The 15430-nt window shown below is 34.6% G+C and overlaps 2 long non-coding RNA genes across 10 annotated transcripts; one reads left to right on the top strand and one right to left on the bottom strand.

Moving 5' to 3' along the window:
• Positions 1-6703: 6703 nt before the first annotated feature.
• Positions 6704-8040, top strand: LOC116922431. Of its 3 annotated transcripts, XR_004394029.2 has the most exons (5): positions 6704-6879; positions 6975-7161; positions 7238-7273; positions 7337-7554; positions 7635-8040. It is a non-coding gene; the product is annotated as an uncharacterized LOC116922431 (long non-coding RNA). The 3 variants fall into 3 exon arrangements; XR_006647064.1 differs by having other exon boundaries at positions 6709-6879; positions 7224-7273; positions 7337-8040; XR_004394028.2 differs by having other exon boundaries at positions 6712-6879; positions 7337-8040.
• On the bottom strand, positions 7277-15352 carry LOC116922432. Of its 7 annotated transcripts, none has more exons than XR_006647071.1 (7): positions 10473-15352; positions 10262-10394; positions 9358-10190; positions 9169-9293; positions 8434-9095; positions 8024-8106; positions 7277-7954 (listed from the first exon to the last, which is right to left on the bottom strand). It is a non-coding gene; the product is annotated as an uncharacterized LOC116922432 (long non-coding RNA). The 7 variants fall into 7 exon arrangements; XR_006647069.1 differs by having other exon boundaries at positions 8518-9095; XR_006647067.1 differs by having other exon boundaries at positions 7277-8106; positions 8434-8785; positions 8835-9095.
• Between the last annotated feature and the right edge of the window lie 78 nt (positions 15353-15430).

Here is a 15430-nt window from a genome sequence, read left to right as displayed (position 1 = left end):
TTGCAGATTTTGACAAAAGTGGGAAGGGTATAGCCTTCCCACTTTTTCAATTTTGGCCAAATTTCAAATCTGGCTTAAATTACTTGATTTCGATTTAGAATTGAATGATAATCACGGAAATCAAGTTTATTTTTCAATTGGCCTTATTGTTTAGGAATTAAACGTAAAAAACTAAATCTAATGTTGGGCTCTAACAGCATTTGTTTTATTAAATTTTTAAATGGCTGAGTTAACAAGAAAACCAATCACTTATTCGAATTCAGCGTTCAATTTTGATTATAATGAGTGATTTTCAGGGAATTCCAAGAGATGTCGTTTTTTGCAGATTTTGACAAAAGTGGGAAGGGCCTTCCCACTTTTTCAATTTTGGCCAAATTTCAAATCTGGCTTAAATTACTTGATTTCGATTTAGAATTGAATGATAATCACGGAAATCAAGTTTATTTTTCAATTGGCCTTATTGTTTAGGAATTAAACGTAAAAAACTAAATCTAATGTTGGGCTCTAACAGCATTTGTTTTATTATATTTTTAAAACGGCTGAGTTAACAAGAAAACCAACCACTTATTCGAATTCAGCGTTCAATTTTGATTATAATGAGTGATTTTCAGGGAATTCCAAGAGATGTCGTTTTTTGCAGATTTTGACAAAAGTGGGAAGGGTATAGCCTTCCCACTTTTTCAATTTTGGCCAAATTTCAAATCTGGCTTAAATTACTTGATTTCGATTTAGAATTGAATGATAATCACGGAAATCAAGTTTATTTTTCAATTGGCCTTATTGTTTAGGAATTAAACGTAAAAAACTAAATCTAATGTTGGGCTCTAACAGCATTTGTTTTATTATATTTTAAAACGGCTGAGTTAACAAGAAAACCAATCACTTATTCGAATTCAGCGTTCAATTTTGATTATAATGAGTGATTTTCAGGGAATTCCAAGAGATGTCGTTTTTTGCAGATTTTGACAAAAGTGGGAAGGATAGTATAGCCTTCCCACTTTTTCAATTTTGGCCAAATTTCAAATCTGGCTTAAATTACTTGATTTCGATTTAGAATTGAATGTTAATCACGGAAATCAAGTTTATTTTTCAATTGGCCTTATTGTTTAGGAATTAAACGTAAAAAACTAAATCTAATGTTGGGCTCTAACAGCATTTGTTTTATTATATTTTAAAACGGCTGAGTTAACAAGAAAACCAATCACTTATTCGAATTCAGCGTTCAATTTTGATTATAATGAGTGATTTTCAGGGAATTCCAAGAGATGTCGTTTTTTGCAGATTTTGACAAAAGTGGGAAGGGTATAGCCTTCCCACTTTTTCAATTTTGGCCAAATTTCAAATCTGGCTTAAATTACTTGATTTCGATTTAGAATTGAATGATAATCACGGAAATCAAGTTTATTTTTCAATTGGCCTTATTGTTTAGGAATTAAACGTAAAAAACTAAATCTAATGTTGGGCTCTAACAGCATTTGTTTTATTATATTTTAAAACGGCTGAGTTAACAAGAAAACCAATCACTTATTCGAATTCAGCGTTCAATTTTGATTATAATGAGTGATTTTCAGGGAATTCCAAGAGATGTCGTTTTTTGCAGATTTTGACAAAAGTGGGAAGGGTATAGCCTTCCCACTTTTTCAATTTTGGCCAAATTTCAAATCTGGCTTAAATTACTTGATTTCGATTTAGAATTGAATGATAATCATGGAAATCAAGTTTATTTTTCAATTGGCCTTATTGTTTAGGAATTAAACGTAAAAAACTAAATCTAATGTTGGGCTCTAACAGCATTTGTTTTATTATATTTTTAAAACGGCTGAGTTAACAAGAAAACCAATCACTTATTCGAATTCAGCGTTCAATTTTGATTATAATGAGTGATTTTCAGGGAATTCCAAGAGATGTCGTTTTTTGCAGATTTTGACAAAAGTGGGAAGGGTATAGCCTTCCCACTTTTTCAATTTTGGCCAAATTTCAAATCTGGCTTAAATTACTTGATTTCGATTTAGAATTGAATGATAATCACGGAAATCAAGTTTATTTTTCAATTGGCCTTATTGTTTAGGAATTAAACGTAAAAAACTAAATCTAATGTTGGGCTCTAACAGCATTTGTTTTATTATATTTTTTAAACGGCTGAGTTAACAAGAAAACCAATCACTTATTCGAATTCAGCGTTCAATTTTGATTATAATGAGTGATTTTCAGGGAATTCCAAGAGATGTCGTTTTTTGCAGATTTTGACAAAAGTGGGAAGGGTATAGCCTTCCCACTTTTTCAATTTTGGCCAAATTTCAAATCTGGCTTAAATTACTTGATTTCGATTTAGAATTGAATGATAATCACGGAAATCAAGTTTATTTTTCAATTGGCCTTATTGTTTAGGAATTAAACGTAAAAAACTAAATCTAATGTTGGGCTCTAACAGCATTTGTTTTATTATATTTTAAAACGGCTGAGTTAACAAGAAAACCAATCACTTATTCGAATTCAGCGTTCAATTTTGATTATAATGAGTGATTTTCAGGGAATTCCAAGAGATGTCGTTTTTTGCAGATTTTGACAAAAGTGGGAAGGGTATAGCCTTCCCACTTTTTCAATTTTGGCCAAATTTCAAATCTGGCTTAAATTACTTGATTTCGATTTAGAATTGAATGATAATCACGGAAATCAAGTTTATTTTTCAATTGGCCTTTTTTTTAGGAATTAAACGTAAAAAACTAAATCTAATGTTGGGCTCTAACAGCATTTGTTTTATTATATTTTTAAAACGGCTGAGTTAACAAGAAAACCAATCACTTATTCGAATTCAGCGTTCAATTTTGATTATAATGAGTGATTTTCAGGGAATTCCAAGAGATGTCGTTTTTTGCAGATTTTGACAAAAGTGGGAAGGGTATAGCCTTCCCACTTTTTCAATTTTGGCCAAATTTCAAATCTGGCTTAAATTACTTGATTTCGATTTAGAATTGAATGATAATCACGGAAATCAAGTTTATTTTTCAATTGGCCTTATTGTTTAGGAATTAAACGTAAAAAACTAAATCTAATGTTGGGCTCTAACAGCATTTGTTTTATTATATTTTAAAACGGCTGAGTTAACAAGAAAACCAATCACTTATTCGAATTCAGCGTTCAATTTTGATTATAATGAGTGATTTTCAGGGAATTCCAAGAGATGTCGTTTTTTGCAGATTTTGACAAAAGTGGGAAGGGTATAGCCTTCCCACTTTTTCAATTTTGGCCAAATTTCAAATCTGGCTTAAATTACTTGATTTCGATTTAGAATTGAATGATAATCACGGAAATCAAGTTTATTTTTCAATTGGCCTTATTGTTTAGGAATTAAACGTAAAAAACTAAATCTAATGTTGGGCTCTAACAGCATTTGTTTTATTATATTTTAAAACGGCTGAGTTAACAAGAAAACCAATCACTTATTCGAATTCAGCGTTCAATTTTGATTATAATGAGTGATTTTCAGGGAATTCCAAGAGATGTCGTTTTTTGCAGATTTTGACAAAAGTGGGAAGGGTATAGCCTTCCCACTTTTTCAATTTTGGCCAAATTTCAAATCTGGCTTAAATTACTTGATTTCGATTTAGAATTGAATGATAATCACGGAAATCAAGTTTATTTTTCAATTGGCCTTTTTTTTAGGAATTAAACGTAAAAAACTAAATCTAATGTTGGGCTCTAACAGCATTTGTTTTATTATATTTTTAAAACGGCTGAGTTAACAAGAAAACCAATCACTTATTCGAATTCAGCGTTCAATTTTGATTATAATGAGTGATTTTCAGGGAATTCCAAGAGATGTCGTTTTTTGCAGATTTTGACAAAAGTGGGAAGGGTATAGCCTTCCCACTTTTTCAATTTTGGCCAAATTTCAAATCTGGTTTAAATTACTTGATTTCGATTTAGAATTGAATGATAATCACGGAAATCAAGTTTATTTTTCAATTGGCCTTATTGTTTAGGAATTAAACGTAAAAAACTAAATCTAATGTTGGGCTCTAACAGCATTTGTTTTATTATATTTTTAAAACGGCTGAGTTAACAAGAAAACCAATCACTTATTCGAATTCAGCGTTCAATTTTGATTATAATGAGTGATTTTCAGGGAATTCCAAGAGATGACATTTTTTGCAGATTTTGACAAAAGTGGGAAGGGTATAGCCTTCCCACTTTTTCAATTTTGGCCAAATTTCAAATCTGGCTTAAATTACTTGATTTCGATTTAGAATTGAATGATAATCACGGAAATCAAGTTTATTTTTCAATTGGCCTTATTGTTTAGGAATTAAACGTAAAAAACTAAATCTAATGTTGGGCTCTAACAGCATTTGTTTTATTATATTTTAAAACGGCTGAGTTAACAAGAAAACCAATCACTTATTCGAATTCAGCGTTCAATTTTGATTATAATGAGTGATTTTCAGGGAATTCCAAGAGATGTCGTTTTTTGCAGATTTTGACAAAAGTGGGAAGGGTATAGCCTTCCCACTTTTTCAATTTTGGCCAAATTTCAAATCTGGCTTAAATTACTTGATTTCGATTTAGAATTGAATGATAATCACGGAAATCAAGTTTATTTTTCAATTGGCCTTATTGTTTAGGAATTAAACGTAAAAAACTAAATCTAATGTTGGGCTCTAACAGCATTTGTTTTATTATATTTTTTAAACGGCTGAGTTAACAAGAAAACCAATCACTTATTCGAATTCAGCGTTCAATTTTGATTATAATGAGTGATTTTCAGGGAATTCCAAGAGATGTCGTTTTTTGCAGATTTTGACAAAAGTGGGAAGGGTATAGCCTTCCCACTTTTTCAATTTTGGCCAAATTTCAAATCTGGCTTAAATTACTTGATTTCGATTTAGAATTGAATGATAATCACGGAAATCAAGTTTATTTTTCAATTGGCCTTTTTTTTAGGAATTAAACGTAAAAAACTAAATCTAATGTTGGGCTCTAACAGCATTTGTTTTATTATATTTTTAAAACGGCTGAGTTAACAAGAAAACCAATCACTTATTCGAATTCAGCGTTCAATTTTGATTATAATGAGTGATTTTCAGGGAATTCCAAGAGATGTCGTTTTTTGCAGATTTTGACAAAAGTGGGAAGGGTATAGCCTTCCCACTTTTTCAATTTTGGCCAAATTTCAAATCTGGTTTAAATTACTTGATTTCGATTTAGAATTGAATGATAATCACGGAAATCAAGTTTATTTTTCAATTGGCCTTATTGTTTAGGAATTAAACGTAAAAAACTAAATCTAATGTTGGGCTCTAACAGCATTTGTTTTATTATATTTTTAAAACGGCTGAGTTAACAAGAAAACCAATCACTTATTCGAATTCAGCGTTCAATTTTGATTATAATGAGTGATTTTCAGGGAATTCCAAGAGATGACATTTTTTGCAGATTTTGACAAAAGTGGGAAGGGTATAGCCTTCCCACTTTTTCAATTTTGGCCAAATTTCAAATCTGGCTTAAATTACTTGATTTCGATTTAGAATTGAATGATAATCACGGAAATCAAGTTTATTTTTCAATTGGCCTTATTGTTTAGGAATTAAACGTAAAAAACTAAATCTAATGTTGGGCTCTAACAGCATTTGTTTTATTATATTTTAAAACGGCTGAGTTAACAAGAAAACCAATCACTTATTCGAATTCAGCGTTCAATTTTGATTATAATGAGTGATTTTCAGGGAATTCCAAGAGATGTCGTTTTTTGCAGATTTTGACAAAAGTGGGAAGGGTATAGCCTTCCCACTTTTTCAATTTTGGCCAAATTTCAAATCTGGCTTAAATTACTTGATTTCGATTTAGAATTGAATGATAATCACGGAAATCAAGTTTATTTTTCAATTGGCCTTATTGTTTAGGAATTAAACGTAAAAAACTAAATCTAATGTTGGGCTCTCACAGCATTTGTTTTATTATATTTTTTAAACGGCTGAGTTAACAAGAAAACCAATCACTTATTCGAATTCAGCGTTCAATTTTGATTATAATGAGTGATTTTCAGGGAATTCCAAGAGATGTCGTTTTTTGCAGATTTTGACAAAAGTGGGAAGGGTATAGCCTTCCCACTTTTTCAATTTTGGCCAAATTTCAAATCTGGCTTAAATTACTTGATTTCGATTTAGAATTGAATGATAATCACGGAAATCAAGTTTATTTTTCAATTGGCCTTTTTTTTTAGGAATTAAACGTAAAAAACTAAATCTAATGTTGGGCTCTAACAGCATTTGTTTTATTATATTTTTAAAACGGCTGAGTTAACAAGAAAACCAATCACTTATTCGAATTCAGCGTTCAATTTTGATTATAATGAGTGATTTTCAGGGAATTCCAAGAGATGTCGTTTTTTGCAGATTTTGACAAAAGTGGGAAGGGTATAGCCTTCCCACTTTTTCAATTTTGGCCAAATTTCAAATCTGGCTTAAAATAAACGATTTCGTTTCAGAATTCAATGATAATCATGAAAATCAAGTTTATTTTTCAATTGGCCTTATTGTTTATGATTTTAACGGTAAAAACTAAATCTAATGTTGGTCTTTAACAGCACTTTTTTTATTATATTTTTAAATCGGCTATATTTAAAGATTAAAAATGGGGCTTACTTAATGGAACTTAAAATTTTGACTCGGAATTATAAACTAACTGCTAGATGTCCGCACAATATTACGACCTCTAGAGGTTAGCTTTGAAGTTGAACTTCCCTAGCCGTGTTTTGTCAGGGATACTTGATTGCCTGTTTTCTGTTTCTATAAAAATATATGATTTAGTTTCAATCTTTATCAAGACTTACAAGAAAACAGAAGTTATTAAAAGAAAAGTGGATTAATGGCGTTCCATACGGTAAACATAAGTCGTACGATTCTGACATTAAAGTTCAATTTCTATCATGAGGTAATTCCATATCTATATTTACTAATTCTTTTATAAATTTAAAGAGAAAGATTAAAAATCTAAGCAAAGCATATTACCTGAGAGGCAATCCAAACTGAACTCAATGGTGAGACAAATTGAAGATGGCCTGGAAGAGCGAGTCTACTGCATATGCTATAGCGTGCCAGCAGATTTTATGATTCAATTATTCATATGACTACTGTGAGGAACGGTACCATAGAAATTGAATAGGTCATATTTTTTGTAAAGCAAAAACATTATTAAATTAATAATACTCATTTGTCTTTGTATAGATACTACTCTGAAGGTATCCTGCTTCACCGAAAAGTTTTCTGTCCAATAGGTATAATTGAGTATAGGTATTTATTGCAATTTCTATTCTAATAACTAATCTGTATGGCAACAGGAGTGCAGGCAAAGGGATCCTAGCTTAGCTATTGAATGCAAGCAGAAAAACTGGAACAGGTAGGGAAGAAAGAGTAAGTAGTCTTCCTCAAAATATACCCACTGTGGTGAATGCATTGTGGGTTATCATGTAGATAACTTCACAGGTGTGACTCTTGTCAATCAAAATTACATAGAAAGGAAGGAAATTCAATAAGTAAAATTGATTATGAGAATAAGGTAAGTACATTTCTCTGAAACTTGCATAAGCATTAAAGCTGTTTCTAATTCTTCAAATGTTAACTGCAATCTTTCATTAGGCCCAATTTACACCGGGATTGAATTTTTCTAATAAGAAGTTTAGGTAACATGTGACAAGGATGATTCTTCATATGTCATACTGATGTCTTGTAGGCAATCATCAAATAGATCCAATGGGAATAGTGCTTCAGAATGATTGGCAAGGGTCAAGCTGAGTTTAACTTTGATTTTCACAGGACAACTGAGAATGTGTTGTCAGTACATTTCTATGCAGGTTGCATAACCTGTTAACAAAACTGTCTGTTTCCAGTTTTTCTAGGCAGCTTCTAGACTTATTTCACGTTTCACCTGATGATTCATCCATTTAAGCAGAACTCCCCTAAAAAAAAAAAAGAAAACAAATGCACTTGTTCTGCAGTCTTTAGTCCACGCTGAAAAATGTCATCACCGTAATTCCTCATCTTCGAGAAGAATCTTAATTATTTCAGCATTGTTGTTCCTAGCCCAGACCACAGACTACGAAGTAAAAATCTGCAAAAAACGAAATCTCTTGAATTTTGACAAAAATCACACCGCACAATAACAATTTAACGCTTATTTCTATTAAGTTGTTGGTTTTCTCGTTAAACCAGCGATTTTACGTTTCAAATATCCTGGTACATCACAATCACCACACCATCGCCACCTGGTATCCAAGGGGCAATAAGCACGTCTTGACAACCTAATCTATGACTCTAGCTCTGGCTTAAGCAAAGGTCGTTGTTATCTTTGTATTCTATCGTATTTCATTTTCCCTCACTTCTCAGAAACACAAGAGAGAAATCTTTAATACTAATACAATATTCAATTTTTAGTTACCTTAAAAAGATGTATTATCTATAATGTTAAAGATAATCTGCAATATTTTGTCTAACGACTTGCATTATTCGTTATTTGATTTACCGTTCAATACGTATTCCAGCAAATAAAGGAGTTGTATAACCAACGCTAGATGGCGTATGAGGTATTTTTTTTGGAACGACTCGATAAGCCGGTTGATTTTCGGATGACGATTGATTAGATAAATTTTCTTGCAACATCAGTTGACAACAAATCTAAAGTTTGATTAGCTTAATTGTAGTTAATAAGACATTAAACGTTCTCACTGGCATCTTTCACTTATCAATCTTTCCCAAATTATTTGGATTCCAATCCATTTGATCTTGATCTCCTACGTAAAAATGTGGTAAAATTTTATTTAAAAAAAAATCATTGGTTACCTCGAAAGGTTGGACGTCGTCAGCGACATTCCTTCAAATCACTGCCCTATCCAGCGTCTTTTGAACTTGACGCCATTACAATACAGACAAAGGAATCGATTTGAAGCCGACATATCGATATCCTAGAGTAGGGGGTGTGGACTTTAAAACCTTGGTTCTTGACTCCTCCTCCCTTGATGGCGGTCGGAGGAAGCTTCCAACGCCCGCCCTTTGAAATGCGCCATTGGGATAGAACATTCAAAACGCCATAAGTTGCCGATACTGCTCAAAAGAGAAGGGAAACAACAATAGAGACAGCACTTTTAGCAAACAGTTGAATCAAATCTGTAGTTACCTTGCTATCTTAATTCATATGTATAAGAATATCGCCAATGGCCACTTGTCAAGCGAAGATAAAACACCATCCGACGAGCAATTGTCGCTGTTCACGGACCCACTTTAACGGCGTCGTTTTTTCTTCTATTTTTTTTTTTTTTTTGTAATTAAAAAAGAAAATACGACAAGAATTGCTGGGAATGCGTACCTCAATCAATGGCTGCTCATGCAGGCCCACAGATCCGTCCTTTAATTGGGTAGTGTCTAGTGTGCAGTTCTTCTTTCCGCTTTAATACTCAAACGGTCCCGCGTACTTTCTTCGCGTGCTGATCGAAGCGGCGGCGACTGTATAGTCCCATGTAATAAATGATTGGCTCATAAAAATGGAAAGAAACAGGTATTTAAACTTTAGGGCCATTCTGCCTGTCCCTCCTCAACCCTTCAACTCCACCCCCATCGTTTCGGTCTACGCGTGAAGCTCGTATAAAATAAAAGCAAAGTAAAAAATATATAGATAATAGAACTGACCTACTCTCTTGCTTTGATGGAAGGGCAAAACCCTGTTGCTCTCTCACCTGCCTCCATCACTTTTATTTTTATGCTCGTTCTTGATGGTGTTGAAAATCACAACATTGAACCTTTTTTAAAAAAAAGTGGGGAACAACCGGGGGGCGGCGGCGTCCCCGACAATCAGAAATTTGTTGAAACTATAAAATAAAATTAAATCTTCAAATAAAATAAAAGATTAAAAGCGCGCACATACATACAAAGTCTGGGGCTCGTGCTATACATAGCCTATATAACGCAATTCGAATGGCTGCTCGTTAATAAAATATACGGCGCACATAGAAAAACTTAAAAAAAAAAAGAAACATCTTACGTATAATACTTTACGTGCCCTGGTCCGGTCTGTGTGGGTATTATAGTGGCACGCGACGGACGACGGCCATCAAAAGTGATGGATAACGACTTGTGAAATGATCAATTAAATATTTTTGCTATCCTGATTTAGTAATCATTTGGTGTGTCGGTTGTTTTTTACTGTAAAAAAAAATAAAGAAATATGCGTTTACCTATAACAGTTATAGATTTATAGCCTCTACATCTATTACCGTATAAGCTTTACAGATATACCCAGAAGCTGGATGGCCAGCTTGAAAGGGGAACGAAGAGGTTGCCCAGTGACGAATCATGGCCCATTCCAAAAGTTCCTCCCCATTTATGATGGATCGTATAATGAATCATCTAGAAAGCAATAACAAAAAACGAAAATGAGATGTTACACTATATGTATACGGATAAATAGATATGCTATATACATACCACCCAAACTATATGGCGCGCGGTTTACTTCATCTCTTTTTTCTTTTTCATTTATGGCTCCTCTCTTTCTCCTAAAGTCAACAGTCAACACCTTTTCGGAAGGTTGGTAATAATAATAACAATAATAATCATGATACTAATAATAATGGCAGCTTGCAACAGTGTGGATTACACAGCATCAAAATCTCCCAGCGGAATATATTGATAGTTATCATAGTTTTTGGATTGGTTCTTTAAAAAAAAAAGGGAAGAACATGATACATAATAACAAGAGGGGGGGGGGGACATATACGTCGTCATAGACTAAAAGTAGGCTATATATACTAGTACCAAACTACACTATAAGGTTTATATGTATATAACCAAGTGCCCTCTATTACAGACACAAGTCCGCCGAGCCTGTTTTCCTTCTATCAGTAAGAACATTGGCCTTTGGCAAGATCTTCCTGACTTTTCCGCTTTTTTTTTTTCTTCTTCTTCTTCTTCGTCTTCTAAAAACAACATGGCGGGCATGTAACATTATCGATCGTTTCTTCTTCCATGTTCTGCTATATATCTTATGTCTGGCGCGCTGTATATATACTATGTCGAGGGGGAATTGTGGGAGGAGATGGAACAGGAGCCAACGGCATTCGAGCAAAAAGCTAAAATTGGACGCTGACTTCTAGTTTTTTTCTTTCCTCTTTTTCTTCGACTTGAACTGGTGTAATTCAATGGGCCGGAATAGATCTACGGCACAGTAGTATATATACGTGTAGGAGAGACGCGAGGAGCCAAGCATATCCATCCATGGCTGGCTGGATAGAAAGAGACTGAAGAAAAAATAAAAACGACGCATAGTTCATGGCGGTATATATGTGTACCATCATATGTACCGGTTGTCGTCGTCGGTGGGGCGTGCATTGCATTCTGGTGCAGGAAACTGGCAGAAATGAGGAGCTCCTTCCTTGCGGATAAGCGGGGCGCCAGAACTCATCCGGACCAACGTTTTGAAATAATTCATTTGCTCTCTGCTGTCAGACTCCGTTTCTTCTTCTTCTTCTTCTTTTCTTTCTATTCCAAGTTGTTCACGTCCGTGTGGTTCTTCTGTCATCCCTTAACTCACTCCGCCCTCCCCCACATACTAACACAAGACGGAAAACTAAACAAACTGTGTAACATAAGAGCGTAGTATGTTTCTCGGTATGGCAAGGGTTGATTGTTAGTAAAAAGACGATAAAAGATGATTGAGTTGATCATCTGAAACGGAAAGTTTGTGATTAATCTCGTTGACGGGCAAGTGAGAATTGTTGTTAGTCCCATTACATTGATCGTGTTTTGGAACATGCGCCGTTTAGAAATTTATAAACTCGGGGACTAGATGAAAACTGAACAAACGGAGAGAAATGTTCTCATCTGGCACGGCGCAGTGGAAACACAATGAGGGTCAATGGATCGCGAACGCATTCATTTTCGATTAAGGTCCTGGTGCGTTGGCTGTGCGGGGGGTCACGCTGGCACACGCTTTAATCAAGCATTCCAATCGGAGAGAAGAGGATAGAAAAATAATGAAAATACTTTTTTTTTATTATTTACAGGGAGAAAAAAAAAAAAAAAAAAAATTTTTTTGATTGGATCGCGGTAGAGTGATGCCATCTAACGTCAGGAGAGTTAAACCCCATCCCGGACGACGTTGTGTTTTAATGTGCCACAATTCAAACAAACTGCACACAACTGAGCCATTTCAAACTGAAACTACTGCAGTAATACTATAGTATACTATTATTACTAGCACTCAATCTCTATTTATATCTAAATAATAATTAAATTTAAGCGGAGCCAAGTCTCAGATCAACTGGAGCGCGACACCGTCATCAGTTTCAAAGAGATTTATAATCGAAAGGAAAAATCCTCGTTTAGCCTTACGCTTTGGCTGGAGGGCAACCCAACAAAAAAAAAAAGCGGAGGGATCATGTCGTCGTCGTGCCAAAAATTTACGACGGCCGTTGAGAAACGAGAAATCTCTTCGTTCTCCGTCTTCATCCACAATCCTCTTGAGAGCGTGAGCAAGAGTACAAATCTTTTTTCTTTTTTTTTTCTTCTCTTTTTTGCCTTGTGTTAGTTTTCTGACTTTTTGCCCAGCATCTGAGACCCGTTCCTTGTTTTTTCTTGTTTCTTCTAGACCTGCATCCCATCAGCACCTCACACAGCGCAGGCGTCCCTTCCATCTTTTTTCTTTTCTTTTTCCAGAGCCGATCGGTTTGATTACATTGAATATGGAAATCCTTTGCTTTGCTCTCTCTCACGTAGCATGGTATATTGCTCCCCTTCCTCCTTTAGTCTATGGGTCATATAGTTCCATTCCCTAGACGAGTTTCGCATGCATATTTCATAATACTCTGTGTCTAGCTCTGTAGATGTGACGGGAAAAAGGCCCGGAACACACATTTCTTATGCTATACAGCTGATTCCGCCCGTCTTCTTTTCTCCGGCCAGCTAAAAGCTTTGCTATATAACACACGGTACGTGTATGCCTTGCATACAGTAGATGCTGCATAAACAAGCGAAGAAAAAAAAACAAAAGAAAAAGAAAAAGGTTCTTTCCTTTTTTGTTTTGTTTTATTTTGCGCTTGCTCTCTTACATCATCTGCGTGATGCCTTCATCCAACCATCACACTCGGAGATATTTTTTGATTCGCTGGGAATGTTTCCAGTATGCGCACCAAACGGTCCGTACTTTAACTGCTTCTGATGCATTAATATTGCCGATAGAACTTAAGTAGCACAAGCGCAGCAGTAGAGATTGTATCGGAAGACATGTCGTTTGGAACATCAGCAGTCGTCTAGCAGTTGGCGTTTTAATATAGTTTTCTTGGGCACAGCTGTCTTACTGTTTTCCTTTTTTCTTTTCATCCTACCGCATCTTGTTTTTAATCCAATAGTCTTTTTCTTTCTTGTTCAAATGTTCAGTTATATTGGCCCTCGGGTAGACACACGGCCGCATATCCAACTCCTTCTTCTTTTGTGCCATAAATTTCTGCTTCGAAGGCCATCGGTGTGGTTCGATCGGAAATACACAGAACAGGATTTACCATCACGACTCCGTTCTTTTTTATGTATACAAGGCTGCGCTTTACACGGACTGCAAATCGAGCATTACGTCTTGTTCCGTATATATACGTAACGCACTCCATTCGTATAGTCCAATAATAACAAGGGCGGCAATTAGTGGCAAGATGACGGTCGTTCAATGGCACAACTATTGGCTGTTGTTGGTGCCTACGAACTACTGTTAATAGGTTTTCTTTTTAAAAGAGAGGAAAGTGTACAAGCTGTCCGCTTGTCTCGGCAGTGCATCAACGTTGAATGCGTTCAATTACCGACCACACTATACGTATAGAGTAAACTAGTTTCTTATTTTTTGAACGGCATCTATTGTATGCGCTTCAAAGGAACAGAAAATGGTCTCTCAAACAAATAAGAAGCCCGTTTCCTTCTTTTTTTCTCTCTACAAGAACGGATGTGAGTGCGTGCCGGTACCAGTTAAACGAGTTTTGTGCTTTTTCTTTTTACATGTGTGTTTATATGCGTGGTGCACGGAAACAAGAAATGATCATTTTCCCACATTGTTTATATATTTTTTTTTTTGTCTCGAAAGATAAAAAAATTCAAACTAAAAAAAGAAAAAAAAATATACGGAAAAAAAAGGGCAGTTAAGAAGTAGAGAGAGAGAGAGAGAGAAAGAAAGAATTACTACAAGTGTCGACACCGAAACAACAACAAACGTAAAAAAAAAAAAAATGGCGCGCGTGTGAGGGATAAGACAAGATAGAGAGAGATTCAAGAAAGAGATTTGTTTCTTTAAAATAAAAAAAAAAAAAGGAAAATTTTTTGCGTCAAAAAACAAAAAATCGACGTCATATCGCGTCGTCATCTCTCAATTGCAAAATGTTCTCCCGAAAGTCCGAGACAAGAGTGAGGTGTGTACGTTATGTGCGTGTGAAAAATCGTCCCGGGAGAATTTGGATAGAAAGAGACACAGAAACAAAATTTTTCACGACCGATAAATTTCGTTTTACTTTTACGTAACACGTGATGGAGCGGAGGGGGATTTTTTTGTCGCAACGTTTTGGATGTCCAAAAAAATAAAAATCGTTGGTAATAATTATAATAATCGTTAAAGAAAAACACACACACACACACACAAGTCGAGACGTCAAAAATTTCCGAGATAAAAGAGATGTGCATGGCGGAGAATTGGGAGACAGGGGCGGAGTCAGCGTGAATTATTTTTGAAATGAATGAATTAATTAATCATAATAAAAAAAACAATTAAACAAAACAAGAAGATGAAGAGGGAAAGGGTAAATGAGCTTATTAATATACGTGTAAGAGAATAGAGAAATAACACGTTCACTGAGCCAGCAAAAGGAGGGGGAAAAAATTATAATAAAACGTAACCATGTAAATATAAAGATACAATAAGCGGGCGGAGGGGGGGGGGCACACACGATACTTGAATTTCTGAGTAGAAATAGAATAGGGCGGAGTAGTAGGTAGGACAGAGAAGGGAAACGGGGATCTGAATTTGAATTTCATTTTTAAATATTAGAAATGATAACTAATAATAAAAATCAAATTAAAAAACGTTCCCAGTTTTCGATAAAAGAAATGAAGGTGAGAGAAAAAAAAAAGGTCAGCTCCATATAAAAAATCTCACTGTGTACGGAACAGAAAAAAAAAAAAAACGAAATTGTCTTTTAAACTCAGGTTCCTGAAAACAACAACACACGCACACACACGACCGCAAACAAAAAAGAAACAAATCTTTCTGTACATACTTAACGTGTTATTCTTTTTTTTTTTCGTATTTTCTTCCTATTTTTTATTTTGTAATTAAAAAAAAAAAAAAAGGAAAATAAAAAGAAAATTGGATTCGCTACTTTTTTTTTTTTTTTCTTTGGGAGTTGGTTTCTTCT

Source organism: Daphnia magna, linkage group LG5, assembly GCF_020631705.1.
Source record: "Daphnia magna isolate NIES linkage group LG5, ASM2063170v1.1, whole genome shotgun sequence".
Lineage (NCBI taxonomy): Eukaryota > Metazoa > Arthropoda > Branchiopoda > Diplostraca > Daphniidae > Daphnia > Daphnia magna.
This window is presented reverse-complemented; position numbering and strand designations above follow the sequence as displayed.